Raw genomic sequence first — 23,583 nt, 5'->3', positions numbered from 1 at the left:
CGTAGGGAAGGACAGAAGTCTGGCCACACCCCATGATATTTCTTTCCCTGAATCCAGCAAGTCAAATATCGTGGCAGACAGAATTACATTTTTTTTCAAATGAAGACAATGCAATGTCTTCCCCAGAAGGCCCAGGAATCAATAGAAACCACTTATGTGAAAGAAGGTCCATCTTGGTTTGCTCCAACTCTAAACTTTCCTCCCCATCCACCTCTTTCTGGAGTATATTCTAAACTTGGGGTATCCCAGCCCCATGGACAAAAGTCTTTTGCTAATAGCCAAAGAAGATGGGAACAACAAATTCAGCCTCACCTGTGAGCAAGAAAGAACAGTGGTTTCAGAGACAATTACTCTCTGATACCAACAAAGAGTACATTGAGAACCTACATAGAATGAAGGAGGGCAGATGGCCTTTTCTGCACCCAACACATGGTGTCCTAGAAAAAGCCAGTGTGACACAAACCATAGCAGACAATATATGCAGTCCAAATGTGTTCCTGAGGACAGCAGTGGCTGCACCTGATGCAGATGATAAGAAACAAATTTTTAGACAAAGCATTCAAAAGACTGATGAAAAAGGGATATGTTCAAAGAAAATTTCCCTATATAATATCTCTAAGGAGATATTCAAGACAAAGGAATTCTGTAATCTTCCATTAGAAGCTAAAAGCAACATCACCAATGAAAGCAAAGCTTCCGTAGTGATACCTATCAATCAAAGCAAAGCACAGGGTATCCTGACCACTAAAAAGACCCCAATAGATACATTGGTTTCCCAAGGTCTGAGTTATCAGACTTTAAAAAATGGACTTTTCAATGAATTAAAACTGAAACTGGAGAGCAGAAAGATAGGAAAGGCCCAGAGTCTTCAGGATGACCAGCCTCTGGAGTCAGATAACTTGAAAAATGTGACTTTACTTACTTTAAACTCTAGTGTCACCAGTGTGGACATGGCAGCTTCCCATGAACTGCATGAACAACTGGACAAGACAACGATCAGCAGAGGGCAGGGCCAGAAGCGTTGCACCATAGTGACCTCCACAATGGCCAAGGTAAAAATTTTCCACAAAGTAACAATGGCACGAGTCCTCCAACACTAAAATCAGACAAGTCTGGTGGAGGAGATACATGGCTTGGGACATCACAACTCAGAAGAGGAGCTGCCATCCTCAAAATAAAACATTAAGGGAGACACCTGCGGGGACATCCTATATTCTGTTACAGAAGGGACAGCCTCCTCCTGAAAACCATTTCAGAAACCACATGAAACATTTTTGTCAGTGGCTTAGTGCAGGTAAAAATGGCAAATGACAAGAAAGCTATCTTGGAAAGGGCAGTTCTCCATGATCATCTGCTCAGGCCAGAAGCCTAGGTAAAGGGAAAGCTTCTTTATCTGGGAACACTGAAAATCAGAAAGTCACCAGAGACACTGGTAAAGTCCCAGTGGCAAAATAAAGGCAGAGGCATGGAGTAGGTGTAACATGCCCCCAGGAATCCCTTGTATCTCCATCTGGTTAGGGTTAGGGTTAGGGTTAGGGTTAGGGTTAGGGTTAGGGTTAGGGTTAGGGTTAGGGTTAGGGTTAGGGTTAGGGTTAGGGTTAGGGTTAGGGTTAGGGTTAGGGTTAGGGTTAGGGTTAGGGTTAGGGTTAGGGTTAGGGTTAGGGTTAGGGTTAGGGTTAGGGTTAGGGTTAGGGTTAGGGTTAGGGTTAGGGTTAGGGTTAGGGTTAGGGTTAGGGTTAGGGTTAGGGTTAGGGTTAGGGTTAGGGTTAGGGTTAGGGTTAGGGTTAGGGTTAGGGTTAGGGTTAGGGTTAGGGTTAGGGTTAGGGTTAGGGTTAGGGTTAGGGTTAGGGTTAGGGTTAGGGTTAGGGTTAGGGTTAGGGTTAGGGTTAGGGTTAGGGTTAGGGTTAGGGTTAGGGTTAGGGTTAGGGTTAGGGTTAGGGTTAGGGTTAGGGTTAGGGTTAGGGTTAGGGTTAGGGTTAGGGTTAGGGTTAGGGTTAGGGTTAGGGTTAGGGTTAGGGTTAGGGTTAGGGTTAGGGTTAGGGTTAGGGTTAGGGTTAGGGTTAGGGTTAGGGTTAGGGTTAGGGTTAGGGTTAGGGTTAGGGTTAGGGTTAGGGTTAGGGTTAGGGTTAGGGTTAGGGTTAGGGTTAGGGTTAGGGTTAGGGTTAGGGTTAGGGTTAGGGTTAGGGTTAGGGTTAGGGTTAGGGTTAGGGTTAGGGTTAGGGTTAGGGTTAGGGTTAGGGTTAGGGTTAGGGTTCGGGTTAGGTCCTGGACTTTTCTTAGCTGGGAGGGCTCTTATTGCTGTTTCTATTCCAATGCTTAATATGGGAATGTTGAGATGGTTTAACTCATCTTGGTTTAGTTTTGGCATGTCAATATTTGCTAGGAAAAGGTCCATTTTTGCCAAATTCTGAAACTTATTAGCATAAAGTTTTGAGAAGTATTCCCTTAAAATGTTCTGAATCTTGGTTGTTTCTGTGGTGATGTTTCCATTCTCATCTCTGAGTTTATTTATTTAGGTGTGTTCTCTTCTTTTTCTGATAAGTTTGCTAAGGGTGTGTCAATTTTGTTAATTTTTTCAAAGAACCAACTCTTTGTTTTGTTGATTCTTTCTATAGTTTTTTTGGATTCTAATTCATTTAATTCTAATTTAATTTTAATTATTTCTTTCCATCTACTCGATTGGGGTTTATATTCCTGCTATTTTTCAAGGAGGTTCAGATGTCTCATTAAATTGTTGGTTTCAGGTCTTTCCAATTTGTTGATGTAGGAACTCAGAGCTATAAACTTGCCTCTGAGTACTGTCTTTACTGTGTCACAGAGGAGCTGGTAATTTGTGTGCTCATTTTTGTTAAATAGCATGAACATTTGAATTTCCTTTCTAATCTCTTCCATGAATCACTCGTGATTCTGCAGTGTGTTGTTCAGCCTCCATGTGTTACCGGACTTTATTTGCTGGCTTTTTGTGTTGAGTTCTAACTTTATTCCCTTGTGGTCTGAGAGAATGCAAAGTATAACTTCCTTTGTGGCCTAAAATGTGGTCTATTTTAGAAAATGTTCCATGTGCTGCTGAGAAAAACGTGTATTGTGATGCTGCTGGGTGAAATATTCGGTAGATGTCTGTCAAAACTAGTTGATCTATGCAGTTGTTTAGACCTGCGGGTTCTCTTTTGAGATTTTGCCGAGTTGATCTATCTAGTGGGGAGAGTGGTGTGTTAAAATCCCCAACAATTAATGTCTTTGGATCTATGTGGGATTTGAGGGAAAGTAGTGTTTCTTGGATAAATTTGTGTGCTCCTTTGTTTGGCGAAAAGATACTTAGAATTGTAATATCCTCCTGAAGGAGAGATCCATTAATTAATCTGTAGAGACCTTCTTTATCTCTTCTCACAAATTTTAAGTTGAAGTCTATTTTATCTGGTATTAGGATTGCAATTCCCGCCTGATTATGGAGGCCATTTGCTTGGTAGATTCTGTTCCAGCCTTTCAGATTGAAAATGTGTTTGTTTTTAGGGGCAAGATGTGACTCCTGAAGGCAGCATATACAAGGATCTTGTTTTTTAATCCAACTAGACAGTCTATGTCGCTTAATTGGAAAGTTAAGTCCGTTAATGTTGATAGAAAGGACTGAGAGGTATTTGGGAGTTCCTGCCATGTTATCCACCTTCTTGGGGGCTGCAAAAACTGGGTTCTTCCTATGGTTCTTGGATTCTCAGTTTGTGTGCAGTTTCTTGGCCTTTATTGTGGTCTCCCTGGTTTTCTATGTGTAGGACATTTTAAAGAATCTTTTGTAGGACTGGTTTGGTGGAGATATATTGTTTCTTTTTTTATTCTTTGCTATGGAAAGTTTTTATTTGGCCTTCAGTTATGAAGGAGAGTTTAGCTGGGTACAGTATTCTTGGTTGATAGTTGTTTGTTTTTAGGGCATGGCATACATCATTTCAGGCTCTTCTTGCTCTCATTCTCTCTGCTGAGAAATCTGAGGTGATTCTAATTGGTTGCCCTTTATAGGTGATTAATCTTTTCTCCTTGATAGCTTTAAGGATCTTTTCCTTGGTCTGAGTTGATCCTGTGTGGATTATAATGTTGCAGTGGGGTGTCCTATTCTCGTCTTGTCTATTTGGGGTTCTAAAAGTTTCTTGTATCTGAATAGACCTATCTTTTTGCATGTTTGGGAACTTCTTTGCTAGGATCCTGTTAAACAAATTTCCTAGACCATTAACTTCTATTTCTAGGTGCTCCTCTACACACATTATCCTCAGATTATTCCTTTTGCTTGTGTTTTCCAAGTGTTGGATAGATCTGTCATATTTCTTGGACTTGTCTTGGATGGTTGTATGTTCTTTCTCTATAATATCTGGGCTGTCTTCAATCCCCGAGATTCGGTCTTCTGCATGGTCTAACCTGCTGTCAAGACTTTCTACTTTGTTTTTTATTTCTTTTCCTTCTAATTGGTCAGCTTTGATGGCTTCAAATTCTTTGTTGAAGCTTTGTTTTAGATCTTGTATGAACTTCCTTACTTCCTTAATTTGGTGCTCAGTGTTTATTCTCAAATCACTTAGTTGATTGGTTATGGTTTCCTTGTACTTCCATTCCTTCTGTTGGTTTCCATTCAGCATTCCGTTTGTGGTCTCCCGACTTCCTTCACCTCTTTGTTAATGGATACCATGAATGCCTTTAGTGATCTTTGTTTATTCTCATCCTGCTCTCTAAATTCCTGTATTACACTTTTTTTAGCTTCCTCACGTTCACACCATTCCTGTAGTTCTTTTTGAGTGTTCTTAGACTTCCTATGCCATTCCTACCTTTCTCTTTGAGAATTCTCAAGCTGCTCATGCAAGTCGTGTATTAGTTTTTGAGTATCTTCCTCACACTCATGCTATTCGTGTATAAATCTTGGTTTGCCTCCTCTCTCTCACTATCACGCTCATACAGAGTCCTTTTTAGGTTTTCAATCTTTTCATTTATCATGTTGGCCAGCAGTGTTTATAGAGCTATTTGGGAACACTACTCTGGATTATTCATTATCTATTTTGTCCCTGATTATCATGAGTGGGAGTGAGATACCCGGACTTGCTATTTTTCTTGTGTTTATTTTTCCGGCTTACTCTGCCCATTTGGGATGAAAATAACACCAGTTTTGTGCTAGAACACTATCTTAAGGCAACCATCAACCAAAGTCTGTATTTGCCCAGTCAATAGTCTGCAGATACAATCTAGTTCAACAGATGCATCAACAATTCATAAAAAAATCATACACGCTTATAAAACAGGATTCATTTCAGGGATGCAAAGCTTGTTCAATACACGCAAATCAATTAATATAATTAATCACATCAACAGGAGCAAGGATAAGAACCACATGGTTATCTCAATAGATGTAGAAAAAGCATTTGACAAGATCAAGCGCCCCTTTATGATGAAGGTTTTTGAAATATTAGGAATCCATGCAACATTCCTCAATACAATAAAAGCTGTATATGACAAACCTACAGCCAGCATTATATTAATGGTGAAAACTAAAGCCATTTCGTCTTAACTCAGGAAAAGGACAAGGATGTCCAGTCTCTTCAATCTATTATTACAATGCCTAGCTACAGCAATAAGATAAGATGCAATCATAAAGAGGATCCAAATAAGAAAAGAATTAAAACTCTCTCTATTTGCAGATGACAGGAAATTGTATTTAAAGAAACCCATAGACTCCACTCCCAAATCACTCAAGCTGATTCAAAACTTTGGCAAAGTAGCAGGGTATAAAATTAAACCCCCAAAATCAATGACTTTTCTGTATGCCAACAAAGAGAAAAGTGTGGCTGTAATTAGGAAAGCAACTCCATTTGTAATAACCCCATAAAAAATAAAATACCTAGAAATAAGCTTAACGAAAGAAGTGAAGGGCTCTATGATGAAAATTTTAAAAACCTGAAGAAAGGATATCAAAGCAGAACTTAGAAAATGGCAAAACCTCCCATGCTCCTGGATTGAAAAGATCAACATCGTCAAAATGGCAATAATTCCCAAGGCTATCTATAAATTCAATGTGATACCTAGCAAAATTCCAACCTCATTCTTCAAGGAAATAGAAGAGGCAATCCAAATATTCATATGGAATAATGAAATATCCCGAATAGCTAAAAGGCTCCTCAACAGAAAGAACAATGCTGGAGAAATATCAATACCAAATTTCAAACTCTACTATAAAGCCATAGTAATCAAAACAGCTTGGTACTGGCACAAGAACAGACCTCAGGACCAATGGAATAGAATTGAAAACCCAGAAATGAACCTACAGACATATAGCCATCTAATGTTCCATAAGGGAGCTAAAAAAAATAGAATGGAAGAAAGACAGCCTCTTCAGTAAATGGTGCTGGCAAAACTGGTTAACTACTCTTAGAAAACTAACGCTTGATCCTTATATATCACCCTGCACCAGAATCAACTCCAAATGGATCAAAGACCTCGGATTCAAAGCAGACACTCTGAAAACATTACAGGATGGAATAGGAGAAATCCTAGTTCTCCTTGGTGCAGGCCGAAATTTTCTTAATAGAGACCCAGAAACACAACAAATCAAAGAAAGGTTGGACAAATGGGATTGTATGAAGTTGCAGAGCTTCTGCATGGCAAAAGATATAGCAAGCAAGATCAATAGAAAGCCCTCAGATTGGGACAAGATCTTCACTAGCCATACAACGGACAATGGTCTCATATCTAAAATATACCTGGAACTCAAAAAATTAAATCCCCCTACAACAAATCCTCAAAGAAAAAAACTGTCCAATAAATAAGGGGGCTAAATTAAAATATACCTGGAACTCAAAAAATTAAATCCCCCTACAACAAATCCTCAAAGAAAAAAACTGTCCAATAAATAAGGGGGCTAAATTCTTAAAGAGACACTCCTCTGAAGAACAAAGAAGGATTTCCAATAGACACAGGAAGAAATGCTCAAACTCTCTAGCCATAAAAGAAATGCAAATCAAAACAACATTGAGATACCACCTCACCCCAGTTAGAATGTCTATAACCAAGCACTCTAATAACAACAGATGCTGGAGGGGATTTGGACAGAAGGGAATCTTACTGCATTGTTGGTGGGAGTGTAAACTTGTTTAACCACTTTGGGAAGTAGTATGGAGGTTACTTAAATGTATCCACATAGAGCTCCCCTATGACCCAGCAATCCCACTTTGGGCATTTACCCAAATGTTTATGAACAACACCACACTAAAGCTACCAGCACAACTATGTTTATTGCAGCATTACTTACCATAGTAAGATGTGGAACCAACCCAATAACCCTCAGTTGATGAATGGATCAAGAAAATGTGGTACGTATACACAATGGAATTCTATGCCTCCATCAGAAAGAATGACATTGCCCCATTTGTTAGGAAATGGAAAGACTCGGAAAAAATTATATTAAGTGAAGTAAGCCAAGCCCAAAGAAACATAAATCCCAAGGTTTCCCTGATTTGCAATATCTAGTATATGTATGAGTTAAGCAAAAAAGTTCAGATAAGGTGATGTTAGGGAAATGAACCCTAAGATATGTATTCAGTTTTTTTTCTTTCATGCGATTGTTTCCAACACATTTATAAGATAATTTCTTTGTTGCTTTGTATGTCCCTCCCCCACAGTATAACCCCTGCTTTCACTGTATTTGATGTCAGTTTAATTTGTGGAGAGTAATGGGAAAAACAAGTCGTTTAAATATAGATACAGGTGGACCCATTGCAACAATGAGGTGTACAAGTCGTTATGTCGAAAACGAACTTTACAGCTTTGGTGGGGGGGGCTTGAAGGCTGGGGTGGGGTGGGAGGAGGTTGGGAAGGGACGGGAAGGAGAAACAAAGGAGGAGGCTACAATGCTTGATAATAAATGTACTCATTTTCTTGTCCATGTAATTGTAACCCCTCTGTACAGTATATTCACAGTAAAAAATAAATAAAAATTAAAAAAAAATAAAAGAAAAAGAAAGAAGAGAAGAGAAGAAAGATTTTAAAAAACTGAAACAGTACAATAAAAAACTTTTTACTTCCATTTTTTGGAGTTCATTTCTATAAATATCATTTTATATGCTCATATGTACATACCTATTGAGCCCTCTATTAAGGATATCCTCTTTTGGTCTCACTGTATGAATGTTTAGACTTCTGTTTAATTCATTATGTCCAAGTGTACTTATTTGTCTTTTACTATCCATTGGAATTTTTTGTAGATTTATAGGCACATTTTAATTATTACAAATGAGGGAAATTATGCAGCTTGTATTTCTTTGGGTCTGTCTTACTTCACTTACTATAATTTTTTTTCCAAGTTTTTCGTTTCCTTATGAACAAGGGAATGTCATGCTCTCCAAAAGAAGCATAGAATTACACTGTGTATACATATCACATTTTCTTTCTTTTGGAAAAACAGTTTTGTTCTATTCTAAAGATGCTATACAGAGTGGTTACAGTTACATGAGTAAGGCAATGAGTATATTTCTTGTTGAGCATTGTTACATACAATATTTTCTTTTTGTTTTCTCATCGTGGGGCTTGAACTCTGGGCTTGGGCCATGTCCTGGTGCTCTTCAGCTCAAGGCGAATGCACTACGGCTTGTGCCACAACACCACTTCCATTTTTTTCCTAGTGGTTTATTGGACTTGCCTGCCCAGGCTGGCTTTGAACCACGATCCTCAGATCTCAGCCTCCTGAGTATCTAGGATTACAGGCATGAGCCACCAGTGCCTGGCCACATTTTCTTGATCCATTCATTCATTGAGGGACATCTGAACTGATTCCATGTCTTGTGTATGGTAATCAATGATGCATTGAACATGGTCATGCTGGTGGCATTTTGTATAGCCTGATTTTAGACAATTAGATACATACCCAGGAGTGAAATTGCTGGGTCATAGGGAAGTTATATGTTTAGTCTATTAAAGAACCTCCATATTGCTTTCCAGAGTAGTTAAACCAGTTTGCATTCCTAACCACAGTGTAGTAATGTTCCCTTTTGGCCACATCCCCAATTGTTAAAGCATGTCTTTGGCCAGGCAGAAACTCTTCAGTTGTATGCAATCCCATTTACCTAGTTTTTGATTTGTTCTGATTCTGGATCATTACTTAGTAAGTTTTGAACTGTACTACCCCCTAACGTGTCCCCTATATCTTCCTGTAATATTATCAGGGTATCTGATCTTACATTAAAGTCTTTCATCCATTTGGAGTTGATTCTGGTGCAGGTTGATATATAAGGATCTAAATTCAGTTTTCTGCACAAGTACTGGGTAGCCAATTCTGCCAGCATCAATTTTGAAGAGGCTGTCCTTTTTGCCATCCTTTGGCTCCCTTATCAAATATAAGGTGGCTATGGGTCTGTAAATTCATTTCTGGTTCTTCTATTTTAGTCCATTGGTCCTCTGTCCTATTTTGTGCCTGTACCAAGTTGTTTTGGTTTGTTTTAATTTCTATAGCTTTTTAATTGAGATTAAAGCTTGGTACTGATATTCCTCCTGGTACTGATATTCCTCCAGCACTGATCTTCCTACCAAGGATTGGTTGTGCTATTCAGGGTCTTCCAATATTCCAGATTAGTTTGTGGATTGTTTGTTCTATATCACTGAAGAATTTTGTTGGATATTGATGGGTATTGAATTGAATTTGTAGATAGCTTTGGGCAATATTGCTATTTTCATGGTTAAACCTTCCAATCCAGGAGCATGGGAGGTTTTTCTACTTCCTTAAACCTGTTTCTAACGTTTTAATCACAGAGGTCCTTCATCTCTTTGGTAATTCCAAAGTGTTTTTTGAGGCTACTACAAAAGGACTTTCTTTCCTGATTTCAGATTCACTCTTCTCCTTATTGGCATACAGAAAAGCTACTGATTTTGGGGGGTTTCTTTCTTTCTTCCTTCCTTTCTCTTTTTCTTCCTTTCTCTTTTTCTTCCTTTCTCTTTTTCTTCCTTTCTCTCTCTCTTCCTTCCTTCCTTTCTTCCTTCCTTTCTTCCTTCCTTCCTTCCTTCCTTCCTTTCTTTCTTTCTTTCTTTCTTTCTTTCTTTCTTTCTTTCTTTCTTTCTTTCTTTCTTTCTTTCTTTCTTTCTTTCTTTCTCTCTCTCTCTTTCTCTCTCTCTTTCTTTCTCTCTGTCTTTCTTTCTTTCTTTCTTTCTTTCTTTCTTTCTTTCTCTCCCTCTTTCTCTCTTTCTCTCTCTCTCTTTCTCTCTCTCTTTCTCTCTCTCTTTCTCTCTCTCTTTCTCTCCCTCTTTCTCTCTTTCTCTCTCTCTCTTTCTCTCTCTCTTTCTCTCTCTCTTTCTCTCTCTCTTTCTCTCTCTCTTTCTCTCTCTTCTCTCTCTCTCTCTCTCTTTCTCTCTCTCTTTCTCTCTCTCTTTCTCTCTCTCTTTCTCTCTCTCTCTCTCTCTCTTTCTCTCTCTCTCTCTTTCTCTCTCTCTTTCTCTCTCTCTTTCTCTCTCTCCTTTCTTTCCTTCTTTCTTTCTTTCTTTCTTTCTTTCTTTCTTTCTTTCTTTCTTTCTTTCTTTCTTTCTTTCTTTCTTTCTTTCTTTCTTTCTTCCTTTCTTACTTTCTTCCTTTCTTCCTTTGTTGGCGATGTGGCTTGAACTCTGGGCTTGGGCTCTGTCCCAGCACTCTTCAGCTCAAGGTAAGTGCTCTATCTTTTGAGCAACAATGACACTTTGGGTTTTCTGGTGCTTAATTGGAGATAAGAGCCTCACGGACTTTCCTGCCTATGCTGGCTTTGAACCACAATCCTCAGATATCAGCCTTCTGAGTGGTTAGGATGCCGGGCATAAGCCACCAGTGCCCAGCTTGGGGTTAATTTTATACCCTGCTAACTCAGCCAAAGTAACTTAGGAAAGGAATCCATGGAGCTCTTTAAATACAGGATCATGTTATCTGCAAAATGGGAGAGTTTTATTCCTTCTTTCCCTATATGGATCCCCTTTATGTTTGTCTCCTGCCTTATTGCTCTAACTAGAAATTCCAGTACTATATTGCAGAGAAGTGGAGAGAGTGAACATCCTTCTCTCATTCTTGATTTTAGAGCGAATGGTTTCAACTTTTCACCATTAAATACATGCTGGCTGTAGGTCTGTCTATATTATATATGCCTATATTATATTGACGAATGTCCCATATATTCCTGGACTCTCCAGAGCTTTCATCATAAAGCGGTGTTGGATCTTGTCAAATGTTTTCCCCCATATGTTGTGATGACCATGTGGTTCTTTTCCTTGCCTATTTTATATATAGAGCACATATTTGGAGTCACTCATCAGTTATAGGGCATCTGGGTTTTTCTCAGGTTTGGCTATTAAGAAAAGTATTGTAATGAACATGGATATATAAGTACATTTATTGTTTTATGACTTTCATTCCTTCAGATAGATTCCTAAGTGTGAGCCAAATGATGATAACTTATACATGTAATCTTACTCAGGAGGCTAAGATATGGAGGATCACATTTCAAAGACAACCTGCCTAAGAAAGTTTGCTAGACTCCATCTTGAAAATGACCAGCATAAAGCAGAGCTGGAGGTGTGGACCAGCATAAAGCAGAGCTGGAGGTGTGGCTCCAGTGGGAGAGCACCAGCCTAGCAAGTTCAAGGCTCTAAATTCAATACCTACTCCCACTAACAATATTCAATAAATAAAATACCCAATCCTGACATGGTTGCAGCATACAGTACTATTTTTTTTTTGAGGAAATCAATTTAGGCTTATTTACATAGTAGTTGCACTAATTTGCATTCCTACAAACAGGACTCTTTTCTCTTGGCATCCTCATATGCTATGTGATGTTGTTTCTGCTCTAGCCATATTGGCTGCAGTGGGATGAAATCTCTGTCATTTTGATTTGCATTTCTTTATGGCCAGGGACGTTATGCATTTCTTTATGTATTTATTGGTCGTTTGTTCTTCTTACCCCAAGAATGATCTGTTCAGCACTTTTGCCCATTTTTGTTTTGGAATAGTTCAGTGTTTTGAGTTTTATGTATATACTGTATATTCTGTATTATGTATATTCTTCGTCAGATGAATAATTGCTTTAGATTTTCTCCCATACAGTAGGTTGTCCCTTTAGCCTTTAGAGACATTGTTGTGTAAAAGCTTTTTAGTTTAATATAATTTTATTTGTCAATACTTGCCCTTATTTGTTGAGCTATTGAATTTCTAATCAGGAAGTCACTACCTATGCCAATGCATTCCAGTATTTTGACTACGACTAGTAGTTTCAAAGTTTCAGGTCTTACATTAAAATTCTTGATTCACTTTTAATTGACGTTAGGAGAGAGAGAGAAAGAGAGAGAGGAGAGGAGAGAGAGAGGGAAAGAGATCTGGTTTCAGTCTGCTGCATGAAGAAAGCTAGTTTTTCCAGCACCATTTCTTGAAAAGTCTGTCTTTTCTCTGATACATGCTTTGAGATCCTTTGTCAGAAATCAGATTGTGGTAGCAGCATTTCTGGGCATTCTATTCAGTAATCTTCATGTCTATTTTGGGGCCAGTTGCTTGCTATTTTTGTTCCTATGGCTTTGTAATATAATTTGAAGTGAGGTATCATGATACCTTCAACTTTGTTTTAGTTTTGTTCAGGATTGCTTTGGATATTTGCTATATTTGTAGTATTGATTTTTTTTTCTGTTTCTGTGAGTAATGATATTGAGATTTTGGTAGGAATTTCATTATCTGCAAACATTGCTTTCCTTAATATAGCCATTTTCTTTATATTAATTCTGTATATTCAGCAACAAGGATGCCTTTCTATCTTCTAGTGTCTTTTTAAAATTTCTTCTTCAATGTTTCATGGTTTTAAGTATAGAAATCTTTCACCTTTGTTAAATTTATTCATAGAAAAAATTGAAACTATTGGGAAATGGAATTATTCTCCTATTTTTCTGTTGATGTACAGAATAGTTATTGGTTTTTTAATGCTGACTTTATATTCTGCTATATTACAAAAGAGGTGGAACTTTAAGGTGCTTTAAGTATAGAATCGTATCATCTGAAAATAACAATACTTTATTTCTTCCTTCCCTATTTGAATCCCTTTTGTTTCTTCTTGTGAATTGTTGCTCTGGCTAGGATTCCAGTGCTATTGTGAATAGAAATAAAGGGAATAGACTGAATGTCTTGTATTGTCCTTGACTTTAGAAAAAATTATTTCAGTTCTGCCTTCATTTACTATGACGTTGACAATATAGGCTTGTCAAATATAGCATTTATTATATTGAGGAACATTGCCTAAACTCATAGTTTCTCCAGAGCTTTTGTCATGAAAAGATGTTGAATTTTTGTCAAAGGATATTTCTGCCTGAATTAAGATGATAATAGGATTCCTTGAGTCTGTTCATATGTGATATTGCATTTATTGATGTAAGTATGTTGATCCACTAACCTTGAGTATCTAGAATATAGCAATTTGGTCATAGGATATAATCTTTTTGATGTATTGCATTTGGCATGCAACAATTTTTTTGGGAATTTCTACATCTATGTTCATCATAGAGATTGGTCTATAAATCTCTTTTTGTTGTATCCTGTCTAGTTTTAGAATAAGTGGAATACTGGCTTCATATGATGAGTTTGTGCCGCGGACCGGCTCTGTCGGGACGACAGAGGATACCTAGTGGAGGTAACTGGAACAGGTGGGGAGATGGCAAACACAACTCACACACAAGAGGAGTGAATGCTGAGTGCGATTTATTGCAGAGGATAACAAGCTTTTATAGCAAAAGTCTCCATGAGAAAGGGCAAAAGGTTACACAATCTTGCTGCAAGGCTTCATTCTTGGGTGGTCACCAGCTGGTCACCTGATCTTGTTTTTTGGATGAGGAGCTATGACGATAGGCACTTGTTTTCGGCTTTAGCTCTACTTTTAAGAAATACAATTGGTTTCGATGTTTATCATCTATTAACCATTAACCAGAGCATATGGGCAAGCTGCTGGACAGAAAGGCATGAACTCTAGTACTTTATTGTTACTTTTGTTTAGTTTTGTACTTCATGCGTTTCAAATCTTTTCTAAGCAATTTTGATCCTTTGCCATTCTTTAGAGGGTCCCCAATTTGTGGCCAAAATCATGATATTCAGTATACTTAGTTAAATCTGGCCATATATAAAATTTAAGTTCATAGTGTCTTTTCTGTAACCCGTTCACATAATCATTTACTCTTTTCCATAGTGGCCTTAACTGTCTCATAAGATCTTTCTTATTCCTTCTTTGATAGTAAGCACCAAGGAGGCCTAGATCTAGCAAGTCTCTCAGTAAATGAAAGAGAGTAATAGGAATTTCTTTCTCCTAAGTAGTTTTCCCAACGGTTGCCATCCTTATCATACACACCTGTAAAAGGCTATGGATCTGGGGGAAGTCTTTGGGGTCCTCTAGATAATGGAGGATCCCACCATTTTCCTCTGATAAGCCATTGTCACCTTTCATCTATCAACCTTTTAGGGATCTTTTTTAGCTTTTGGTCCAAATATCCCTCTGCATCTTTTTTATCTACAGGGTATCTATATGAGTCTATTGTATATGCTTTAAGATTAAAAGGAAGTCTCCAATAGCCATACATTCTTTTTGCTCTAGCCGTGCCTACAGCTTCTTGTAAATTTCTTACAAACAATTCCTTCTGCTGAAGTGACGTCATGAAACCCCCACCTTCCCAGCCCATTATGCTCATTATTTCATTGATGTGTGTGTTATCCCTTTTTGTTTTTTTGTTCTTTTTTATTGTGAAAATACTGTTGAGAGGGGTTACAATTACATGGGCAAGATAATGAGAACATTTCTTTTTTCTTTCTTTTTTTTTGGGGGGGGGGTCCGGTCATGGGGCCTGAACTCTGGGCCAGGGCGCTGTCCCTCAGCTCTTCAGCTCAAGGCTAATGCTCTACTACTTGAGCCACAACTCCACTTCCAGATTTTTTCTTTTTGTTTATGTGGTGCTGAGGAATCAAATCCAGGGCCTCAGGCATGCAAGGCAAGTGCTCTACCACGGAGCCACCTTCCCAGCCCCAATGAGTACATTTCTTATCAAGCATCGTAGCCTTCTCCTTTGTTTCCCCTTCCCATCCTTTCCCATCCTCCCCTCACCCCCCTCACCCAATCCTCCCCACTCTCCCCGCTCCCACCCACCAAAGTTGTAAAGTTCATTTTCGACATAACAACTTGTATGTCTCATTGTTGCAATGGGTCCTCCTGTATCCCTATTTAAATGATTTGTTTTTTCCCTTCCCCTCCACAAATTAAAACAATATCAAATACAGTGAAAGCAGATGTTATACCGTGGGGAAGGGACATACAAAACAACCAAGAAATCATCTTATAAATGTGTTAGAAACAATTGCATGGAAGAAAAAAATACATTTGAATACCTATCTTAGAGTTCCTTTCCCTAACCTATCTGATCTTTTCTGTTTGACTCAGACATACACTAGGAATTGAAAATAGAGAAAACCATGGGACCTATGTTTCTTTGGGTCTGGCTTACTTCACTTAATATAATTTTTTCCAAGTCTTTCTATTTCCTAACAAATGAGACAATGCCATTCTTTCTTATGGAGGCATAGTATTCCATTGTGTATACATACCACATTTTCTGGATCCATTCATCTACTGAGGGGCATAGGGTTGGTTCCATATCTTAGCTATGGTAAATAAGGCTGCAATAAACATAGTCGTGCTGGTAGATTTAGTGTGGTCTGGTTTGTGAGCATTTGGGTAAATGCCCAAAAGTAGGATTGCTGGGTCATTGGGGAGCTCTATGTGGAGTCTTTTGAGGAACGTGCATATTACTTTCCAAAGTGGTTGAACAAGTTTACACACCCACCAACAATTTTATTCATTTGAGCCTGTTTCCGCCTTCCTTTAGTCAGCTTAGCTGAAGGTTTATGTATCGTTTTTTATCTTTTAAATCTCCAACTTCTTGTATAAATTGTTCTATTTTTATTCAAGTAGCCATGTGTGGGTGTGGTGGCATGTGTGCACACAATCGTACATGTGTGCACATGTACTAGTCCCAAAGGTTGAACTCAGGACCTGGGTGTTGTCCTTTACCTTTTTCATTCAAGGCTTGTGTTCTACCACTTGATCCACAGCTTCAATTCTGGCTTTTGGTGGTTAACTGGATATAAAAATCTCACAGATTTTCCTGCCTAGGGTGGCTTTGAACCATGATTCTCAGATCTCAGCCTCCTGAGTAGCTAAGATTACAGATGTGAGCTACAGGTACCCAGTTCATATGCTTATATAAATTTCTTTAAGACATGAGAAAAAGAAAATTACCTCCCAAAGTTTTCAGTTCCTCACTTCCAGATCATGACCTTGGTTTGCATTTCTTTTATTTTTTTGGGTCCGGCCGTGGGCCTTTAACTCTGGGCCTGGGCGCTGTCCCTCAGTTCTTCAGCTCAGGGCTAGCACTCTACCACTTGAGCCACAGCACCACTTCAGGCTTTTTTCTTCTTGCTTATGTGGTGCTGAGGAATCGAACCCAGGGCCTTATGCATGCAAAGCAAGTGCTATACCACTGAGCTACCTTCATTTCTCAGTGAGAATTGCATCAACAGGAAGAAAACTTCACAAGCTCTCATCACATCTCATCTGTCCACATCTGAGCTATGCACTCGGCCTCTTCTTCTGTGCATTCAGGAAATCTCCATGATCTTAGATAAATCCAGTCCTTCCACTCATGTATCAGATCCAATTCCCTCTTGCTTATTCAAGAACATTACTCTGCTCCCTCTCTTCTTCCTTTCCTGTACCATCAATTTTCTCTTGCTCAGTAGCATGAAACACCTCTCATCTCAAAAACCCTTTTAGAGTGTACTTCTCTTTTTAGAAAACCATCCCAATTCTCTGCTCACTTATATACTCTTCCTTATACACCTCACTTATACTCTTCCTTCTCAATGTATTATCTAATTCTTTTTAGACACTGTTCATAATTGATTTTTGCCCCAATGTTTTAGTAGAATTGGAAAGTCACCAATAAGCTTCAAGTTGCTAATAGTTCTCATCTATTTCCCCTTCACCATTAGTTCACAGAGCCTATCACTTGGTTTCCAACACCACACATCTCTGGAAGCTCCTGCTTAATCACCTCAATTATTCTTTTTTTAATAATTTTTTATTGTGAAAATATTGTACAGAGGGGTTACAGTTACATGAGCCAGGTAATGAGTACATTTCTTATCAAGCATTGTTGCCTCCTCCTTTGTTTTTCCCCTACCATCCCTTCCCTCCCACATCTACAACTACACTTCCCTGTAGCTGACCTTCACCTACATTATACTTCCCTTGTCCCCTTTATCTCATCCCCTAAATAATTGGAAATTTCTACTTATTAGTCTACAGACAGCTACCTTTTCTACTTAGACTCAGTTCCTTTTGACCTTATCCAACCTTTGGGCTTTTTGATACCACTACTAACCAGGTGACTTCCAAAATCTGTATCCTTAAATCCAATTTATGGGTCAGTCATCAATTCAACATCTCCACTCAGGTGCTCAGCCTAACATATCAATAGAACTCCAGTTCTATAGCTCCAGTTCGTTTTCCTCAATAGAAGACTCCTCTAGGATTAGCAGCATAGGGAAACAAGATTTACCTTGACCTTTTTATGTCTCTTGCTCTATACTCTAAGCATCTGTTACAACATTTCATGGTATATTTTCAAAATGAAAAATACAAAATAAGAAACAGGAATCAGACAAGAATAGTTGCCTAAACTAATGCTGCTGTTTATATATAGGAAAACAGGAAAAAATGAGCATAGGATAATGAAGTTTCTGGCAGTAAATTATCTGGAACATGGTGGCTAAATGGACTTATGAAGAAGTGGGAAAAGTCATAATGATTGCAGATTCTGACTTAAAAATCACCGTGGACACTGATGACATTGAGATAGGAAATATATGAAAGAATATAATTTTAAGGAAAAGGAAATAAATAAGAGGTCTAATTTTAGTGTATTGCAAGCACCTGTCTACTAAATAGTAAGAAGCAAATGGAATAAATGTTCACATAATATAAATACAGATGATACGTTCATAAATGTGAAAGATAGCCTATAGTTGTGAGAAAATTAGTACTACAATATGGCCAAAACACCTGAATTTTGAAGTGAATCAAATTAAGGAGCATCAAGTATAGATTGCCTTTATTTTCCACATTTGACAGAAGAAACACAAACAAACAATACAAACTAAAATCAGTGCATATCTTTCATATATTATCTTTATATAGCAGTGGGGAAAAGGCAGTGGCCAAGCTGGTGCAAGTGAAAATGTGAGGTGGTCATCATGAAGCTATAACCTTTGAAACCCTCATGTTCTTGTGTAATCCAAATATTTACCTCAACCTGACACATATGAATTCCACCCATTCTAACCCTAATCCCTCAAAAATAACTTCCAAAGAAACCAGTATGCACTCAGGTTCTCTGTGATCAATAACATAAATGCCAGTGCATCTTTCTGACAACAGTCATTCTGGAAGCTTTAGAGCCATGGAAAACACAGGGAAACTGGGACAGAAGTGGATTTGCATCATATTTCATTACTCAAATTATGATTGTGATTGTGAAACCTTTACTACTGTGATTTACAATAATCCAAGAGAACATAGCTGGATTCTTAGATGGTAGGTGGAGAAAACAACTTCTGGCTGGAGACAAATCAGTTTTGCAGTTCTGTATTGTGTTAATTTGATAAGGACGTCACAATGAGAGAATATGTGTGGAATACTGCAATATCCTTATTACAGGTGCTTTTTCTAACAGTAAGATTTTGATTAGAATTTAGCAGCATACAGAGATCCCTATAGGGAATTGTCTTCATACAGAAACTTTCAGAAATCTGATTAACTGAAATTTACTGAAAGTGTATCTGTTGGTCTCATGGAAAACAACAGAAAAATCAAAAACCTCTTCAACTTGGCCCCAATCTACATTGTTAGGACTAACTTTTTACTTACCTCATAGTCACATTTCAACTCATTTCTTCTCATTACACTGTTGTCTGGATTGCAGCTTTCAAGCATTGCTCTATTCTCTCCTGAGCTCTGTAAGATTAGGTTAAAACTCATACCCTTATGCACAAAGCTTTTAAGACTTCTACAGATTAAAGCAATGCTGGATTCTTTGTCTTTAGAGAAAACAGAGAAAAGGATATTCATTCAAAAGTGACTAACAAATACTTGAAATATTATTATGATACTTGGTCTCATAATTTGTTTAGAAAATAGTTTATTTATGAACTTTTAGTCACTTTGAGCTTTAAAGGACTTAAGAACTCCCTCCTTTTTAGTAATTCACTGGAAAGACTTGAAGACCTGGGTAAAGCAGTGCCATTTATTGCAGTGAAAACTGAAGCAAAGGCATTAAAAACAAACCCGACAGCAAAGTCCATCAGCAAACTTTGAGTTATTCTCGACTAATATAGTAGAAGCAGACAGAAGTTAATTCCCCCAGCAACAGTATGAGACAAGGTTTGGTACCAACCAGAGAAACTCACAAGAGTGTTAACATCAGGGTTTTTACTGGGGGCTGCTCATGGAGGCATGAATCAGCTATGAGACTCAGTCCCTATAACCTCCTGTCTTCATTGAAGTAAACTTACATACTATGGTCAGCATCCTAGGATAACAAAAACATTCACACGTGTCATCCTTAGTATAAAGCCTCTGGTTTGTCCCAAATTCTCTGTACAAAGATAGAGCTTTCCAAAGCTCCCAGAGGCTATGAGCCAGGCCTTTGATATGGGCACATGGCTGCAGAGTAAAATCTTCATGGCACAACTTGTTTGGTGATATTAAATTGTTCTACCATATTTTATTGTCCTTTGGTGTCAGTGTAGAGTGAGGTTTACATATTTTATTAAAATATTACTTAATTTTAGAATTTTTGCATCATTATATATTATATGAATATGATAAATATGAAGTGTATGTCTCTCATTTATATACCATGGCTTTTGTTCAGAGTACTATAAAAACATCATTTCTTGGCTTAATTTTCCTCTGTTTTACAATGATATTTTTTGTAGCTATTTCACCTAAGAAAATGTAGTTGGAGCTATAGAATGATATTTTTCAAGAGAAAGTAGGGATATGAAATGTTCAGAGTGCCCATTTTCACTATAAAACCTGAAGAAATAAATCTGAAACCTAAATTCTTTCTTGAAGCCTAATGAGTTTCTCCATCAATTTTGAATAAGGGTTTATTGTTGTCTAATATTGAGTATGATAAAGAAAATATCCCAAATCCCATCCATTATAAGAATAATAATATTTTTTTTAATATTTAAGTTAATATTTTTAAAGCAAGGAAAGCTAAGAATAAACAGTTCTTAGGGATACAAATTTTCTTTGAATAACATCAGACCAGATTCAAAGTTCACAGTATCTAAGTTGAGACACAGGTAAGTGGCACGATAAGAGTAAGTGGCTGAGTATAAGGACTCATTCTGACAGGGACATCTGTAAGAAGACTACATTCCTGCACACATTCTGAAAGTGAGGTTGAGATCATTTGTTTTCATTCTTTGTAAAGGAATTTAATGTGTCACTTCCAGTCTAAGGCAGTAAGGGAAGTAGAATACATTCCTCAGGGTGTTCTGAATACCTAGTAGCCATTATGAAAGAATAAATCACAGTTTTCTATATTAAATCCACTGAGATTCAAGTTTGCTACAACCTTGCTTAACGTAGCCTTGCTATTGTACCTTATAATTCCAGCTCTGTAGTTCACAATATAGTCAAAGGCAAGATACTTCAGCTCTTTGGCTTTTAGTATACTGAAATAAAAAAAACATATAGTTCCCACTAGTTCTATAATATTACCTTCAATTGCAATTGGTTAACAGGAGCCACCTAGATCCAATTCCTAGATAATATCACTGACTATCTGTGATGTTAGCCTCCATATTTCTTCCTCATAAAATTTAGATATGAATGTCTGATATATAGCATCATTTCAAACAATTTTACACATAAAAGGACTTGATAATTCAATAACTCATAAATATATCCAGTATAAACCATTCATGTGAAAAACAAATTGACAAACTACCAATTTGTTTCCTACAGATCCTTAATTTAAAAATAGTATTGTTAGGCTGGAAATGTGGCCTAGTGGTAGAGTGTTTATCTAGCATGTATGAAGCGCTGGGTTTGATTCCTCAGTAGCACATAAACAGAAAAAGCCAGAAGTAGTGCTGTGCCTCAGGTGGTATACTGCTAGCCTTGAGCAAAAGCAGCTCAGGGACAGTGCCCATACAGAGTTCAAGCCCAGGACTCGTGAAGGAGGAGAAGGAGAAGGATGAAGAGGAGGACAAGGAGGAGGAGGAGGACGAGGAAGAGGAGGAGGAGGACGACGAGTAGTAGGAAGAGGAATATTATATTATTAGCCCCTTCCATATGGTTCCCTGGAATGATTTCAAATAAATATTAAACACTTAAAAATAGTATTGTTAACTGAAGTAAATACATACTTATATGTTGATTCTTAAAACCTTTTTTCTAATGAAGAAAAGATCACAAATTTATCCCAACCATTATTGTCTTCTAGTCATGCTTGTGACACTGAAGAATGATAAACCACAGTTCTTGCTTATCAAAACACAAAGCAAAATTCAGAGTATTCTGCAACATTTGTGACTAAAATGATAAATATAAGTATGAAAAGATTATGTCTTCTTGACATGATTACTTTCAACTATGAGACAAATCAATTTTGAATTTCCTTCAGTCTATACTTTAAAGTTGCTAATTTTTATATAAAGAAGATATAATTCATATCTTTGAGGTAAATATATGAATGTTAACATACAAAGATTGCGTACAGATGCTTTAAATAAAATTTCAATGTACCAGATATTGAGATAGTAAGCTATAGTATCCATCCTTGGCCTGTGGTAACCCTCTTTTTATGCCCATTGTGTTTCACAGGCAAGAAGTGATGTTTCTTAGAATCCCTCATCTGCTGGACTTGAAAGGCAGAAGGTTGGCAGCCAGTACTCTGATGGCAGTAGGCACATCTTTAGGAGGCCAGCAGAGGCTCCTCTACAAACTTCTGAGTACCATCCACATTGAGATTCAATTGTACTTCAAGCAAAAGCTGTTTCCACATTGAGATGTTACTAATACGGGTAGAACATAAGATTTTTTTAGAGCTATTTTCAATAATAGATTAGACAATAATAAATAAATAAAAGCTCATTAAGATTGGCAAATTAGTAGTTTCAAACTTTTTTCTTAAAATCTATATCATCTATATTCAAGGACGTGGATTTGATTATAATTTAATTGCTTTTCAAAAATATATAATAGTCTATCCTGTATATCTTTCTCTTTAAGCCTATAGTTACATTTGAACTGTCATGAAATCTCCAAAACAGAGGTGGCTTAATAGAGTTGGCTTATGCCTATAAGCTTAGCTACTCAGGAGGCTCAGATTCAGAGGAACACTGTTCAAAGCCAGCCCAGGCAGAAAAGTACTTGGGAATCTATCTCCGAAATAGACAGCAAAAAACAGGACTGGAGACATGTTCAAGTAGTAAAATGCCAGCAAAGAAAACAAGCTAAGCAAGCACAAGACCTTGAGTTTAAACCATGGTATCAGCAATAAATATATAAATATTATGATATAATAAATACACTATAAATATAAATAAATATGAAATAAAAATAGATTTATATGGCATGTACCATTGCTCACATATTTTGTCAAAAGTCTCAGAGAAGCTGTATGCTCCTACCATGTGTAATTTCTCTGCACTGATGTTATAGCTCTAAATGCCCATGGATTCTTTTTTAAAAAGTAAATTTTCATAGTAGTTAGTGTATCAAAGCCCATCAAGTGGAAGACACAAAGCCAACAGACTCATAGTCCTAATATTGCTTAGTTTTCTTTTCTTTTGTATTATTTATATGCAAGATATCTAATTCTTGCTTATTCATTAACTATGAGCAAAAACTAAACTGGAAGGAAATCTACTGACATTTAGTTTGATATGAAACTGTTCATGAGAAGCTATGGTTGAGATATAACAATTTCTTTACAAAATATTTCCAGGTGGTATGAGATGTTGCTAAGAGACATTTCTGAATTTGATAATGGGTCATGAATTTATTAATGATAAATTAAGTTGATCCCATTCAAGAGAGAATATATATCATTAAAGGATATTTACTAACATTAGTAAATATTACTTACTCTACTACTTTTACTTACGCTTACTCTATTTATTCTATTTACTAACATTAGTAAATGTGACTTACTCTATTACGTTTACTCCTATTTTGCATTTTGGGTGAGTATGCTTTGATTTTATAAGACAGGATATCATCCCCTAGCATAATGCATCCTTATTATATCACACTGAGAGAATATGTTAAATTCAAAGAGGAAAGGTCACAAAAACTGCCCAGATTATATCAATTTGTCCCATCTCCCTTATGCCAGATAGTAAAGAGCACGTTTTTAAGTATCATGTGTAAGTTTTTTCTTTCCTTACTTTTTCCTTCCTTCCTTCCTTCCTTCCTTCCTTTCCTTTCCTTCTTCTTCTTTTTGTATGTGTGACTCATG

General features: G+C 37.3%; 1 pseudogene; it reads left to right on the top strand.

The window, feature by feature from the left end:
- Positions 1-287: 287 nt before the first annotated feature.
- LOC138821760 (leucine-rich repeat-containing protein 14B-like) overlaps positions 288-23,583 on the top strand; it is an 88,028-nt pseudogene continuing 64,732 nt past the window's right edge.

The sequence above is a fragment of the Dipodomys merriami genome, unplaced genomic scaffold (genome assembly GCF_024711535.1).
Source record: "Dipodomys merriami isolate MVZ:Mamm:240054 unplaced genomic scaffold, mDipMer1.0.p SCAF_939, whole genome shotgun sequence".
Classification (NCBI taxonomy): domain Eukaryota; kingdom Metazoa; phylum Chordata; class Mammalia; order Rodentia; family Heteromyidae; genus Dipodomys; species Dipodomys merriami.
This window is presented reverse-complemented; position numbering and strand designations above follow the sequence as displayed.